Raw genomic sequence first — 17509 nt, 5'->3', positions numbered from 1 at the left:
ATTTAAAGAACAGATGACCAAAATTCCTCCAGAATAATACAAGACACTGATAAAGTCATAGAGGAAACATTTACTTCAGTTATTGCTGCTAAAGGTGATTCTACAAGCTACTGAAACATGGGGTGAATCACAGGATTTTTCACATGACTGCATATTCACAAACTTCCGCGGGTGTTAATAAATAAATGAAGAAATACATCAAAAAATGGAATCAAAGTGATAACACTGAATACAGTAAAAATAAAAATATATCCAATGACATAAAACAGTCATTTATGAGAGCATCTCAGTAGTTTAATGCCCTGATAGAACTGTAGAACATCTCAAATACACAATGTCAGTCATATGTATAAATATATACACAGTGGCTTGCAAAAGTATTCGGCCCCCTTGACCTTTTCCACATTTTGTCACATTAGAGCCACAAACATGAATCAATTTTATTGGAATTCCACGTGAAAGACCAACACAAAGTGGTGTGCACGTGAGAAGTGGAACGAAAATTCTTCTTTTTAAACAGCTCCAGCTCAGTCAGATTAGATGGACAGCGTTTGTGAACAGCAGTTTTCAGATCTTGCAACAGATTCTCGATTGGATTTAGATCTGGACTTTGACTGGGCCATTCTAACACATGGATATGTTTTGTTTTAAACCATTCCATTGTTGCCCTGGCTTTATGTTTAGGGTCGTTGTTCTGCTGGAAGGTGAAGCTTCGCCCCAGTCTCAAGTCTTATGCAGACTCCAAGAGGTTTTCTTCCAAGATTGCCCTGTATTTGGCTCCATCCATCTTCCCATCAACTCTGACCAGCTTCCCTGTCCCTGCTGAAGAGAAGCACCCCCAGAGCATGATGCTGCCACCACCATATTTGACAGTGGGGATGGTGTGTTCAGAGTGATGTGCAGTGTTATTTTTCTGCCACACATAGCGTTTTGCATTTTGGTCTCATCTGACCAGAGCACCTTCTTCCATACGTTTGCTGTGTCCCCCACATGGCTTGTGGCAAACTGCAAACGGGACTTCTTATGGTTTTCTGTTAACAACGCTTTCTTCTTGCCACTTCTTGCCATAAAGGCCAACTTTGTGCAGTGCACGACTAATAGTTGTCCTATGGACAGATTCCCCCACCTGAGCTGTAGATCTCTGCAGCTCGTCCAGCTCGGCCTGTGAGTTTAGGTGGACAGCCTTGTCTTGGTAGGTTTACAGTTGTGCCATACTCCTTCCATTTCTGAATGATCGCTTGAACAGTGCTTCGTGGGATGTTCAAGGCTTGGGAAATCTTTTTGCAGCCTAAGCCTGCTTTAAATTTCTCAATAACGTTATCCCTGACCTGTCTGGTGTGTTCTTTGGACTTCATGGTGTTGTTGCTCCCAATATTCTCTTAGACAACCTCTGCGGCCGTCACAGAGCAGCTGTATTTGTACTGACATTAGATTACACACAGGTGCACTCTATTTAGTCATTCTTACTCTTACGCTTGTTTAAATGAGACTTGTGTTGTGTCTACACAACCTGAGACCTGTGAGCACAATGAACTGTACTCACAGGTGCTGTGACTTGGTTTGTTTCTGTGTCTAACTGTGACAACAACAGCAATTGTGACCTGAAGTTAAGACTGCCTGGCATGATTACCTTTTTTTTTTTTTTTTACGTATTAATCCAAAATTTCATTTCTGAGGCAAATAAAATGGTTTTCTTTGTTGTTTCTGTTTTATTTTCCCCAGTGGGCTACCAAAAACAAAATCTTAAGTCTGAAACATGCAAAGAAGGGCAGCAAAAATCTAATTTCTCAAAAATGCTCACTATGAAAAACTGATTATAAGTACAAGAAAACATACACATACAAAGTAGTCATTACTGCAGCCCTTGTAAAAACTATAAAGTACGCTAAAAATGCAATTCATAACCATAATAATGAACTTGAAATTATCTTGGTAATTGAAATAACAAAGTAAGCATTTCAAATGATAACACATCTGTGAGCAGATATGCATTATTAATCTTTATGACTACAACTCCTTCAACACAGTGCAACAATAGTTTTAGCCTAAATATGAATAGCTGCTAATAAATACCAAAAAGGTGGTTTATTGTATAAATGATGTAGCCTACGTACAGCATGGAGTAAAACAGGCTACATATATGGTTTAGGTTTTTTTTGTCATTAACACAGACACATACAACAAAAACATGCCTCGGTATTTGTATACTTACAATGACTATCCACACTGAAACATCAGAACTATTTTGCAGGTCTCGCTGGTGCCACCAACTCAGTTCTGACCTTTTGGTAATGGACATGGTCCCTATGGGGCTGTCCTGTGGCATTTGGCACAGGACACTGGCAGCAAATCCTGTGGGTTGGGATGTCAGGCCTTTGTGGATTCAATCTGATTGGATCTGGGAAGTTTTAAGGTCAACACCTTTCCCACTTTGGGCTCTGAAGCCTGTCCTTTGCAGAGTGTGTCATGCTGCTGGAGGAGACTGCTGCTCTTTGGGGACAGCCCTTGCCATGTGGGAGTTTACAAAGGCCTGTACTACAATGTGGAATTGTAGCAGCTCCAGGTTTAACCCTGGGTTTGTAGTATTACAAATGTGGTTCATGGTAACGCAAGCTGAAGACCCAACCTGCTCCAGAGCAAATGATGTTCTCTATTAGAGATCAACAGGTACAAAATCAACACCCACTGACCAGTGACTCAAATGCCATTCCTAGGAGATCTCTTGGACCCCTGTACATAGATATTAGGAAGTTTTAAAACTGTTATTCTGCTTTTATTTTTATTCTACACCTTTCTGAGACCTCTAAACACCACTGGAGGTGCGGCTGAAAGAATAAAAGCTATACAGTCTTGTGTACAGCTATACACATCTAAACATTAATTTAATATAATAACTTAGTTACTTAGTTTACTTAGTTAGCATTCAAGCACACTAAATTTATTACTATCTTTTACAGTCCTATTGACCAAAGTGCTTAAAAAGCACACATATTCACAGTGCTTTTAATGCGTATCTCCTCCTATGTGATTACTTTCTTGTTGATGTTTTAAAAAATATTTTAGTTTTACCTTTCTTACTCTTCTACCAGTGGACCTATCCACTGCCTTCGCGTGACGGCTTAGCCCGATTTCCAGCGGTAGGATACGAGAGGCCAGATAATGGAAAGATATCCTGAGTACAGTGAAGTTGCTTCACAGTAGAGGATCCTGATCTGCAGCAGTGTTTCGGCATGTGGTACTAGTTAAAGTAACATCGGCATTAAATTAGTCCCCAAAGTCTCCCAGCAGATGATGACATTCTCACAAGATTCTCAGTGTTTTTCACTTCACCTGTCTCCTGTCAGTTCTTTTAATGTTGTGGCTTATCACTATATACGCTTCACGTGCGCAGATGTTTGACTCAGTGTCAGGCTGATCTGACAACGCCACAGGAGTGCAGTGAAATTTTGAAGACCCATTTAAAAAATCCTCTGATTATAATGACATGAGACAAGATTGCATCTTTATAAATAAGGCTGCTAGTCCCAAACGGTAATAACCGCCGAGTTCCACAGTGTGGTGCTCAGTGACCACAGACTGACAACATGCCTTTTTAGACAGATACTCCCGATTTCATGTTCTTCATGTACTCGACATACGAGGAGATGAGGCTGATGCTGTCCTGACCCATCATTTCAAACCCAATTAACACTTGATGAATTTCCCCTTTTTCTTATAACAAGCGCTCATCTTGGCCAGCGCTCAAATCTCATTTGACAGGATGGCTCCCACAACTCAAAGTAATGAAAGCAGCCCATCTTCCCCTGTTAGATGAGGTGCATAAATACAGACAGAGCTCATTAATAATTCTGTCACACAGGTAGGCTACAGAGGAAACAGTGACACACTTTACAGCTCAAGTCCAAAACCCATCTGTGACAAGGCCCACTTAAATATGTTTGCATACTTGAATGGGAAAACAAAGACACTTAAGTCCTTGGTACTGATTTTACATGAAGTTTGCACATGAGAGCTGCTGCTTTTTAGTCATTCTTATGCTCTGATCATGCATTACATATGAATTCTAACCTGCTTATATGAACATTCACCGCATAATCATATCCTTTCAGTTTTAAAAACTGTCCCTGCTTTCATGCAGTCATTATCTTTGTAACGTCACCACTTCTTGCATTTCCACCAAGGCTACAGGCTAATAAGGATGTGTAAACAAGCTACAAGGAGTAGTCAAGGTCAGGATTGCTCTTCAAACCAGCTGCTATCTATTGAAAACAGCCCTGCCCCCCCATCGCGTGTATAAAGCGTTTGTCAATTTTTCCTTGGAGACACAGCGCAAACATCTCGGTGTTATGCTTCCGCCCCCTCAACAGATGGAAGAGACGTTTGGTCATCCTGTAAGCTCAGAGCAGTGTGCAACTATTAATGAGTATGTCTTTGGTTCCAGGAGCTGAACCCCTTATCCGAAATGAGTTTCAGTGAGCGAGGAAGCCGTTCAGCGTCTTAATCCAATCTACAGTGATTATGCAAAATATTCAGGACACTTTTAACAAAGAGGTCAGTTCAGGTAGAAGTCATTATCCCGTACTGATTTCCTTAATTAAATCCATACCAGTCACAAAGGAGGAGGCACCGATAAAGGAAAAGAAGCTGAGCTGGAGAGAAGACGTTAAAGCTTAAAGATAAGTAAGGCTGTGCACAAAAAAGAGGGGGGGGTTCAAAAATACCAGACGAAAGTACCAGATGTTTTGGTTAATCACTGTATATTGAATTAGACAAATGTTTGTGAATGAATCTTTTGTTGGGAACAAATCCGAGCTCTCTCAGTTGCACAATAATCCTTCGAGCTGTGCCCCTTAAAATAGCACAGGGTTCAGGTCTGAGAAGGCCAAGTGGCCGATTTTGTTATGCACCACTGCTCTGAACAATGGCTCCGAGTACCTTGGGTGGTTGCGGTCTGACTGTAAACTGTGGCTCAATGGTGTCAGAGGTTACTCCTGGCTGCAGCCGATGCGACGCTTTGAGTGCTGTAAACTTGACGTAGTAACCGCCATCATGCTCGGTGTGACCTTTACTGGACAGTGGAGCCCAAGGCTGGGTCCCGTCCTCCAGCTGTGAGCAAGAATTCCACGCTAACAACTGGATGCCATGAGTCACGGACCCTCAGCTTTGCAGTGTAATTAGGATGAAGGAATAAGGAAGGGCGAGAGAGCGAGGAGATGGAGGGAGAATGAATGCTAAGTCAAATAAGGAAATGTAAGAGGAGAAGTAAACACATGAGAGTGCAAGATATTGCTCGGGGTGAGGTTCTGGGCTGTTTTTTAATGTTATTTTGTTTATACTGTCCATCTTCATTTAGGGGGCGAAGTCCCCAGCAAGTCTGTCAGTGTGATTTTTAATTCATGCACTAAGCAGGGGGAGTCAGCGGGGTCATGCTGCGCACAGGACCACAGAAACCCTCCGGGGTCGCAGTAATTATCACTGCATGTATAATCACAAGTCGTGAACCATTACTCACACAATACGTCACCTTTTTGTCGCCTGGATTACTCTTTTGTCATTCCGCCCGAGGTGCACATTGACAATTAAGGCATGAATTAAGAAACAGACATGACTGACTGGATCAATTATTATGAAGTGTTAAAGGGCAGATTTTCCATTCCTGGGGTCTGTGTCACATCTGTTATGGGAAGCTGTCTGTTTAGCTGATGCTCTGTGGAAAGGTTGCACTGCAGTGGTCTCTGTCAGCAAGACCTGCTGCAAGGACGCACTTGCCTTATTGAAGTATTATGTCTCAGCTTTCGCAAAAAGAGCATCTGTAGGAACACTAATCTCACACACAACACAGATTTTATTGCACATGGCTAAAACTCCTGTAGCTATCTGGGTAAAGTCAAGACTCTTTACATTAGCACATTTCTTCTAAACATGTCATCTAATCCTATAAAATTGCATTTTATTACGTTATGTTCTTACGTGAAATTCCAGCACTCAGTTTCAGCCAATGACTCGTTCATTCATGACTATCCTGTCTGCATTGGCATGCCCTAAATGTGAACCCAAATTCAACAGCACACGGGCATTTTTGATTACGCATAGGAAACAATTACCCGACAGTGCTTTTTTTCTCCTTCGGTCCAAAGCTACTCCCCCTTGCTGTCTTCCCTCTCTTGTTCTCTGCAGATGAATGCAATATTAATGAAAGCATCCAGGATGCTTGTTAGGCTTGAAGTTAATCCTGTTCCTCACTCTTCTGTGGAGTAAGGAACAGAATTAACTCACAGAGGTTTATTTACTAACTGCTATCAGCTATTTTTTACACATGCTTAAAAGAACCCCAGCCAGCAGAAGGATGATACAGAGAGTCACAATCTAAGGTGGCTGGTTGGTCAGCTGGAAGATATTAAGATAGAAATGTACACTGACGTGCCTTCTACTGACTCATGTCAACATCGGGGGTATACTTGAGAGCCTCTCGTGACCAGTGGTCACTGGAGTGTTTCTCCAACGCTTGTGTTTTGTTGACACTTGCTCTCTTATTGTCAATCTTCTTCTTAAGTGGTAGACTTTCTCTAACAACAAAGCTGAATTAATATGATGCATGATTGTTCATATGTCTTATTTTGTTTGTAATCACCATAAAAATGCCTAATATATAAAAAAATAAATACAGAATACCAATATTCTGTTAACTTTAACCCTTAATAAACATGAAGCAGTAATTTTGAGTGAAATGCAATGTAAATATATAAAATCAAAGGTTTAGCTTTTCCAATAATTATTCATTAAGGAAAATATGCTATATATAAACTGAATGTATACCAATCATTAAATTTCATTTCAGTTTCAATTCAATTTTATTTATACAGCGCCAAATCACAACAACAGTCGCATCTAGTTGCTTCATATTGTGAGGTAGACCCTACAATAATACATACAGAAAAAAACTCAACAATCATATGACTCCCTATGAGCAAGCACTTTGGCGACAGTGGGGAGGAAAAACTCACTTTTAACAGGAAGAAACCTCCGGCAGAATCAGGCTCAGGAAGGGGCGGCCATCTGCCCCGACCCTTTGGAGTGAGATTATTTGGCCATAATCCATCAACTTTAATATTGTACGTTATACTTATCTAACAAAATTGGATGGAAAATTTACATGTATTTAAATTGGTCAGCATTTTGGACAGAATTCTTCGTGCTTTTGGTCCATATTGAAGTAGGACCACACTACAACCAGTGTGGTCTTCTGTTACTGTAGCCTAAGCCAAAGCTTTTGCTTCAAGATTCGATGTGCTGTGCTTTCAGAGATGCTCTTCTGCATACTTTGGTTGTAATGAGTGGTTAATTGTGTTACTGCTCCCTTCCTATCAGCTCAAAACAGTCCAGCCTTTATCCCTTTACCTCTGGCATCAACAAGGTATTTTCACCCAGAGAACTGCCACTCACTTTTTGGACCCCAGAGGTGGTTGTGCTAGAAAACACCAGTGGATCAGCAGTTTCTTTAATGTCATTTCTAATTTTTCTTTAATCTTCTTTTTTAAAAATAGGATTTTTGTTATATTTGCCAGTTTTGCAATTAGCTAATAGCTGAGCACATACTGCATTTTTCATTGTGGGCATTCTACTTGTGCTGAGGTAGCAGTTCTCTTTGTTTTGCTCAAGAGCACTTTAACAAATGGGGTGTAGAATGAAAACCCAAACCCCAAACTTGTCAGCACCCCACCACCCACCAGGATTGTAATTTTTAGAGAATATATATATATATATATATATATATATATATATATAATCTGAGCTGGTTCGCTGATCTCTGGTGAAGAAAAATGAAACTTCAAAAGTAAAAATGAATAATTTTGCCCATATTAATGATTAAATTAATACGACCACAATAGTCAAAGCAGAGGTGTTAAAACTAGCCTGGTTTCTAACCTGTACATATGTCAATAAGTGCCTGGACCACACACACATTTTCCCACGCACAAATTCTCAGTCACAGCTTGCTGAAGCCCACTGAGCCCCATTCTCTCACTCTGATTCACAGCTCAGTGTTTCTCTGCCTTCTGAACCCAGATTTCTAATCAGAGAATTAGCTGCAGTTTCCTCTGCCAAAATCCACACAGTAATCCATCTCACTTTGTCCACACTGTGGCTCATGCCCCACTAAAGCATTTGTCAGTCTGTATGAACGAGGGAAAGGGATGGAGAAAGGGGACAAACAAATAGATAGAAAGAGATCCTGGCAGCTGGGGGAAATGCGATTTCCTTGTTTCTTGGGTGGCTTTATTAGAAGCCTATTAGGTGCACGATTACAAACTTTAAATTTCTTATCATTCCAGCTTGGATGAACCCCGAGCCTGACCAGGCTGTTGATTTCACATGAATGTATGAATGTGAGCCCGTACGCTTTGTACCTGGTATTTTGTCAAGCGTTGGGTCAGCCTAACTGCGCATTCAATGTCCGGTCCAGTCTCTCAGTGCGTGATTAATGAGAGAGGAGACAGATGACGGCGGTGCATTCTAATCACATACAAGGACAAGGAAAAATACCAAAAAGAAAAGCAGAGAAGGGCTACAAGAGGGGCTACGAGAGGAAAGAGAGAGAAATGGATTTTAGATTGATATTGCAATGTCTGTTAAATGGGTATATTCAAATTAAAACATTTTACTGAAAGAAGCACAGATGAATGGCTTCTATCTGCAAGCACATACATAACTCACATGTTAACACATGCACATGAACTGAATATTCTTACAGCCTCAGAAGCAAACATAAGGAGATGAAGGATACAGGAAATGCCTTATGGGGTTTGATTTGGCAAGACTCAGTCCAGTGGATCAGGAGAAATTGGCCCATCTCGTTGCATACTGCAATACCCAAAGGGCCTCTCACTCATGACTGTTCATGCTTCTAAACCTGGCTCTCAAAATAAAGTTAGTGAACTGTGCAGTTATTGTAGACATAGCTGGAATTATCTATGCAAATTTCAAAGCAAGACTGAACCTCCTGAATGCTAATAGTGAATGATGGAAAGAATTACAGCAGCCAGGTGGGTAACATACAGGATTGGTTTGGATAGATATTAAAGGAAAAAGAAATCCCTCCTGGATTTTCACTTACAGAGCTAAGTCTGTAATATTCAGCGCAATGAAGGGGTCACATGCATTTTGTGTAAAAGTGTTGAAATGTTTTCAATTCATCAGCTTTATTTTTGTGTGTTAGTTAAATTCTCTCCCCCCCCCCCCCCCCCCCCCATTTTTGTTTTATAGTATGCCAGCTTTGAATCTCTCTGTTAGACAATGAGTGAAGAGAAAAGCTATTTCAATGCTGGAGGACAGACACCAAATACTGAATAGGCTGCCTACAGATGAGCAATAATCTAACAAATTCAATTTAGGTGAACTGCACGAGATTAGTGTAGACTGTATTAAATCAGTTTTAAAGCATGTGCTGTGTGATAAGTGAGTGCTAAAGTGTAAATAAAAAAAAGCAACATTAACCATGCTAGCGCTTGCATGGATGGCCTTAAATGCTAACAGTGAAAATGCTAACATGCTAATGTTTACAATTGCTAATTGGTTTTGGGGGGTTAGCGTTTAAGCGTGTTTATTTGTTTATTAACACAACACAAAGTAGAGTTTGCTAATTAACATTAAACACAACATACAAATAAGGCTAAGAAAAAGTGAGCCAAATTCATGCTAGTTCACGGTTCTAGATGAATTTAATCGTGGCTGCACCAGTGACATCAATGCAAAAGAGCTCTAAAAGTAACTAAATAAAATGGATATGAAGTTAAATCCTTCTGCTGTCTGTTAGGGCTTTTCCATTTCAAAGCATCACATCATGCAATGCTAGAGCAAGTATGCAGGACAATGAGACAAACCCCGAGATACTGTATGTGAGCAACAGATGCATGTCAGTCTCCAATGACGATTTAGTACCGATAAAGGGAGGTACTCACAGCACAGTACTCTCCAAAATATACAAGGAAACTACTCCTGCTAAAGGTGGAAACAACAAACTTGTTTCACCACTTGAAGCAAAAATAAATCATTGAGTGCAACAAGGCCACAAAGGGCTCGCAAAGAGGAGATACGAGCAGTTGCTGATGTGCAACCCCAAAATAAACAAATGAGTCACCTGAGTATGGCTGGAGCAATCGCTAGTTGTATTCCATGTTACAGGAAATCACTAATGTGCTTAGATGGTAGAAATGCTTTAAGCGACTGGTTAGAAAACTCAGCCCTACAGTAGATACAATATCCCAGGTTAAAAAAAAAAAAAAAAGTTTATCATCAAGTTTTATCATGTGGAGACCTCCTTGGCTTTTAGCTTGAAGCGAGTTTCGTTATGTTTTACTTTTCACTTACAGTTTCCAGGGAAAACACTACCTAGGCTATTACATTTAATGCTGTGTCCCTGTAATTAATGCAGTCTCACTACAGTTGCATTATAATGCAAAATTCAATGGCAGTGTGTTTGAATTTAGCCTGGTATATTCTTAATTCGATTCAATCTCACGTTTCCATAGTTTTTATTCTGTGGAACGTAACACTACTAAAACTTTAGCCGCTGCACTCTGTCAAGCATAATGAAGGAGGGCATTGTAAAATTGATTGTGATTGTGAAAAACATAGTATTTGATGTAATGCCAATAAATGTTGCTGTTATGCTCTTCTGCCTCATGTTGGATTTTAATTGGTCTGTTTCTGCATGTGTGTCATAGCTACACTCACATGACAGATTCTAACTTAAAGGCAGTTTTGATGCTTTTTATCATTAATGTCAGGAGCTTTCAACTGGCCACCAGTGTCCTGTTCTGACCTCACAACAGTCTCGCCCCTTGATTAAAATAATACATTGTAAAATGCCTTTAAAAGAAGTCCCCTGTAGGCGAACTCCTAATTATCAAAAATAAAATAACGTCACCTGTATTTGTCTATTAATCTCTAAGTATCAAAATAAACCCAGAAAAAAGCAACGTACAGCTCCAGTAAGTGTATCTGTAGCCACTGTAAGCACTACTCCCTGCATGTTCTCCTTCTACCTGTCCCTCCTCACTCTTCTCCCCGCTGTAGTTTACTCTCTGTGTCCGGTGCTGCTTGCTATGCATCATGTTGGCCCAAAATGACGATTGATTGCAGTGCCACTGCTTTTGTAATCCGCTTAGGATGGATTTTGCATCTAAATCACTTTATTATTTATGTGCCTAACTCTTGCCAATGCCATTTGGAGGCGGTATGATTGGTGATCCATCAAACATTATCCTTCACTTTGGTCATTAATATTGTAATGGGATGGACCTTCAACATGAAACTTCCAGGTGGAATGCGAATCTCTTCAGGGAGGGTCAAGCTACTTAAAGCAGGAGTCAACAGAAGAAAGATTATCAGGTGTACTCGCTACCAGGCAGGCTCTCCAGAGATGTTGTTAGCCTGCCCTCTCTCCGCTATCTACCTCTCTCTCCTCCACTCCTCCGCTCCCAGCTCACACAGCAGCTTGTATCTTTATACATGGCCTTGCTTAGAAAAATATAGGATGTTATTCTTTCATTGCCCTTTTTCCATCAGGGCTTCAATCACCACCTGCCAATCACACACGTCTGCTGCTTCCAGGCACGCACTTAAGCTCACCGTGCCACGTCAGGACACGGTTGAAACAACCATCTCTGTAGATGAGAAAAACAAGAAATGATAGATATTCATCTTACCACATAAAGGGCAAGTGTGATATGCATCGCAAACATTTGATGCGAATACTTCAAAGGAGTTCTATATAATCAGCTTTTTTGTGAAATCTCTGAAAAGTTTCAAAGACCCAAGTTTGATGTTAACTCCTTGCGAGTCCTTCCACTGAATGTTAAGGTAGCGTAAGGGTTATTTTCAACTCGGCACCGCAACGATGTGGAGGCTCCGGGGATGCTGAAACGGCTGAGGGCAAAAAATCTGTCGTTCGTCGTCTCCATGGCAGCCCCCTGAGCCCAGAGAAGAGCGAGGCCATACAGATAGAGCTGATACCTCTCAATGGGTGAGGAAGGCAACTGCTCAGATGCATTTGAGGTTCATGGATGCCAGCAATCATCACGTCACTGAGTCACAAGAAATTCTTCCAGTCAGAAGAAGCCAGAGGGCAGGGAAGGCACCAGAAGTGAAACGAAGAGACATTTGTACTTTACAGTACATGTAGAGCAGCTGACCTCAGATAACTCTAAATACTTGAGCGATTGTCCTACGAGGGATTTTATTGTCATCGTGGAGAAGAGTTTGCATGTTTCAGAAAAATGAGTGAAAAAGTGTTCCGAGTTCATACAATTCAGCATTTCTGTTACACAGTCAACAGATGAAATGTGTTTTTGTAAAAGGAGCTGCTAATACTGACAAGTTTCCCGCAGTTGTTTTGAGTGCTACTGAGTCTTTGATAACAAATTTATTGCTTTGTTTAGTCTCTTCATTCTCATTAACATTCAGTTAAAGCTCCAGCACACTACCATTGCCAGCGCCAGGAAGAAGAAAGGCACAGCTAGCAACTGGCTTGGTAAAAACTGCGAGGTTTAATTGTTTCAGCTCCATGGAGAGAGACACACAAAGCAAAACAAATCAAGGATACTGTGATATATATAAATTGAAAAACAATGTCTTTCTTTCCTTTTTTCTTTTTCTGCATATTTTTCATTTATCACTCTTTAATGTTTCAGATGATCAAACACATTTTAGACAGATTTTAGACAAAAGATAAACCGAGTAAATACAAAACTGTATTTTTAAATGGTGATTTCATTTATTGTTCTTTTATCATTCAAACCTACCTGTGTGAAAAAGTGATTGCCTCCTAAACATAATAACTGGTTGCACCACCCTTGGCAATAAGAACCGCAATCAACCATTTGTGATAATTGGCAATAAATCTTTCACCTCAGTGTGGTGGCTTTAATTTAGCCACACTGGAGAGTTTTTCAGCATGTACGGCCTGTTTAAGGTCATGCCAAAGCATCTCAATCAGATTTAAGTCCTGATTATGAACAGACCTCTCCAACACTGTTTCTTTTTTAAAAAAAAAACCCACTGTTGAACCAGGACACGTTCACCCCCGTTTCAAGTTTTTTCCTTGTGTGGATAATGGCTTTCACTGTGGTTCACCGGAGTCCCAAAGCCGTAGAAGTGTCTTTGCAACCTTTTCCAAAACCGATAGATCTCATTGACTTTCTTTCTCAGCTGTTTCTATAGATTGTGGCATGATGTGTTGCTTTTTGTGATATTAAAGCCTGCTTTACTTTGTCAGACAGGTTCTGTTTAAGTGGCCTCTTGATTTAACAAGTCTGGCAGTAATCAGGGCTGGGGGTGGTCACTTACTTTCACATAGGGTAAATGGTAAATATGTCAAAGAATAGGAAATCAGGAAGGAAACACACACTTTTTCAGAGCACTGTATATTTTCTACTTTTGATTTTGGCACTAGAGCTCCACCGTTGCACGTTTGATATCCACAAATCAAGAATCCTTTGCTTTAAATACTGCCAACACTGTGGCAAGGGAGGTTTCTTTACTTTCTAGTATGTACTGGGGCTTTTTTTTTTCAATGTTTCACCAACAGAGGAACAGAGGAAAGCGTCTTCGTGTCTGATGTGATGCTATATTAAACATCTGCGCTCGTGCGAAACGAGAAATTTCTTCAAGCTTGTATCTGCGAATTGCACAGAGATACAGCGCTCCACTCAAAATAGCATCACACGTACTATTATTTGGTAATGATTGCTGTGCTCAGAATCCTAGCTACGATCTCACGAACTCCTACTCATATTTGATAGAGTAATGGAGCATCCATTTTTCATTCTGCAGGCGAGGGGAGAACGGTGCTGCCAGCTTTGCAATTTCAGAATTTTTGCATTTGCGCATCTGCGCTTTTTTAGCCACACACACACACACACGCACACACACGCACGCACACACACACACACACAAACATATAGCACATATACAGTGACAGTCTCATCTGCAGTGGTGGCAGCAGGCTATGACCTCTGACACTTGTGTATCAGCGAGCGCACAGATTAGTCATCACCCTGGGTCTGCACAACTGAAGTGGAGCTGTGCAGTCAAAGTTTGATGTGATTATTCCACTGACCTCTTTTCCCACTTCAAAACTGTGCTTTTTCAAACATTCCTCTCCCTCCACACAAAGATTTGTTGATTCGTCTTGCGTGGGCGGTCAATGATAACAACAGACATTGTCAACAGTGGCTCAAACAGCAACACACATGAATGCCGGTCCTTTAGTAACAGGGCAATGTTAGCGTACTTGTGAAGATGACGTGCAATCAACTTGCAGATAATAACCTTTTAATGAAATGTTTTTGCACAGGAAGCCGGATGCTTTGGGGAGGTCATCCTTCATCACAAAATCATTACGGGGCTGATTCATTTCTCTGCCATGTTAATATAAAAAGCATCAGCTTGGCAGGATGAGAAGAAGGGTGGTCTAAATTGTCAATTAAAGATCTATCTTCCAGTCTTACTTACGCCACATGACTTGCAGACTGAGTGATAGCAGTGAAGGCTGGATTGTCTTGCTTTGTGTGAAATGAACTCTGTAGTAATGAAAATACTTTTAGTTATAATTGTTTTCTCAACCAAAAACAAGCAATCACACATGAAAAAGAGTCACCTGTCTAGCATTAAATTCACAAATGAATCAGTTTAACTGTTATTAGGCCTTCGGTGGATTGCTCACATATGGTTTTGGCTCTGTCGGCTGATCAACCTTCTCGTGAATGGTTTTAATAACAGTTTTTTTCCCCCTGCTACTTCACTGATTGTAACATCCATAACAATAAATATCAAACTATTGCACATCCTAAAGAGCAAAAACACATTAGCTCCCATTAACCAGTCAACGAGAGATCACCAATGCTCGATACTGATGTTTTATCTTGATAGAGAAATAGTATAATTCAAAAAAAAAAAATCATCTTCTTCTTATTATTATTATTTGTTTTAGAAAGCTCCAATCACACAATCAGTTTTCAGGAGGAACATCTCATTTGTTAAGCGTGCAGGGGAAATATCCAATAATTGGCAAAGAGGAAACACTTTCATGAACAGCTCAACATCTTAACAAGAGAAAAGCAGCTGAAAGAACCACATGTATAGACTTTTATAGGAGGGTGTGAGAGTCAAGTCAGACTACCATTGTCAGACTACTGGTGTTTTGGTAGATATAAGCTGTGTCGAAAGGAGGCAGATCAATAACTTGTCTGGTTGATGCAGAAGAGACAACTTTTAAATGAGCTCTGCATTTTCTTTCATTAAATGTTCCCTTTTCAAAAAGATTAGAAAGACCACTTTCAAGTCCAAGCTGACAATCAAGCTGTGTCCTTCTCTACTCCATAGTCACAGAATAATCCTGGTGGAACCAAAAGTTTTGTGTCTTTATGATACAACATCATAAAGACACAAAACTGCAAGGTATCCAAAGTGATCCTGTAGGTCTACCTTATTGTCCACTATTATGTCCATGTCTTGGCTTTGTATCTATTTTCTTTTATGGGTTCAGTTATTATCGTACCTCTTCAATCTTTCCGTAGGGAGCCTCGTGTTTCTTTGCAATGAAATAAGAGCCTAAATGACAAATATCTCATTTTATAGAGAAGAGGCTTTCTCCTGGAAACCCTTCCAGCCACACCATACCTGTCCAGTCATTTTTAGTTCATTGTTATTAGCTGCACAATGCACTGAGTCTGAGTGAAGGAGAGAGATCATTGTCCTGTTAATTTGTCCCAATTTTGTACAAACTTTGGCTGTTGGTTAGATGGCCTCACATTACTTTGATATATAAAACAAGCCGAATCATCACCTCTCCATTACTGTGCTTAACACTTAGTATGATGTGTTTGTGCTGAAATGCAGTATTTGGTGTTTGGCCATAATGGACAGCATCATGTTTGGCAAACACCACTTTGTCCAAAAGATATTCATCAAGAAAGTCGATTCAGCTGCAACTTTTCAAACCTAAGCCATGCTGCTATTTTCTTTCTAGACACAAGAGTAGAACAGGCTTTCTCCTGGCAGCCCTTTGAAATGAGCAATACTTTCTCCATCTTTTGCTAATTGTGCTGTCATAAACTTCAGCATTTAACATGCTAAGTGAGGCCTGTAGAGCCTGAAATGTAGCTCATTGAGCAGTCTGAGGACTGCACAGTCTGACCTTGGGGTGGTACATTCACTGGAAGATTGGTAATTGGTATGTTTTCCACATGTGAGTATTCTTTCTCACTGCAGAATGAAGCATTTCTAATTGTTTGCAAATTGTCCTGCAACACTTCCCTTACCAGACTGGCACCAACGATTCTTTCTTTAAGATCGTTTCTGGTGTCTTTCCTCTTTGGTAATGTTTTAACCCACACTGGAATGCTCCAGACCAGCAAACCACTAAAACGTCTGCATTTATAAGGTGCTCACACTTCCTGATGTAATTATCAAATGCATTGATTAGCAGCACCTGACTGCTACTTAGTCTCTTAAAGTCTCTTACGGAAGCTGTAAGAATGTATTTTGCTTTCTGCAAACTGCTTCTGCATTTGGTTTGACTTTTGTTATATAAATAATGACACAGTGTAATATACCATGTTTTGGAATTCATCTGAGATTGCATTTAGTTAATTTTAAGATGTGCTAAGGACCAAATGGTTTATTTGGTCCTTAGAACTGAAAGAAGGTTTAATTTCTTTTTACTGTTATTGCATTATGACTAACACTCAGTAAAACTTGCACATTGCACTCACTGCAGTGCCCAGGCTCCCTAGTTGAAACACTAAACTTGCTGCAGAGAATTTAATCAAAAGGTCTCTTGCTCGCCTGCCTGCATGCACAGCATTATCTGGTCATGATCATTTTAAAATTATGTTTGATAGCAGTAGTGTCTAGGAATGTGCTCCGCTGTATCTTTGCAATTCATCCCTCGGCTTCGCAAAGATGTTTTAACAAGATAAGGCCCCAGACAATGCCCTTCAGAGACAAAACTTAATTCAACACTTAAACTTAAATTGTAGCTTTGTTTGCTTCTGGAGTGAAGACACACAAAACCGTATAACAATGATTTTTCGGTATTTTTCTAATTTGTTTCCATTTGTCTAAAAAGTTAACTTTTGACTCACGTCTTTTGATTGCTTAAACATTTTGCCTGCCACTCACTCACAAACAACAACATAAAACACAAAAAGTGCACGCACAGTAGAGTAGCAGTGCTTGCACAGCATATTGGAGGTGCATCCCATGCCACATAATAAATTCCATTCCGCTCTAAATAGTATGTCACAAGAACTTTGACACATTTTCTGCAAGTTGATGTTTAGTAAATGTTAAAATCAAACTGTGCTTACATCCACTAGTGGATCAGTTAAATGATTCAGCAGGGATTTTCTCAAAAACAGCATGACAACAAACACAGACATTTCAGCATTTAGGAGCCAAGAGAGGCTCTAAACTAAAAGTCTGAAAGATGCCTAAGGCACTTTTT

General features: G+C 40.2%; 1 protein-coding gene across 4 annotated transcripts in view; it reads right to left on the bottom strand.

Moving 5' to 3' along the window:
* Positions 1-17509, bottom strand: part of LOC146511610 (RNA-binding Raly-like protein) — a 123501-nt gene that overhangs the window by 54358 nt on the left and 51634 nt on the right. The window lies entirely within an intron of this gene.

This window comes from Neolamprologus multifasciatus, chromosome 9 (assembly GCF_963576455.1).
Source record: "Neolamprologus multifasciatus chromosome 9, fNeoMul1.2, whole genome shotgun sequence".
Lineage (NCBI taxonomy): Eukaryota > Metazoa > Chordata > Actinopteri > Cichliformes > Cichlidae > Neolamprologus > Neolamprologus multifasciatus.
This window is presented reverse-complemented; position numbering and strand designations above follow the sequence as displayed.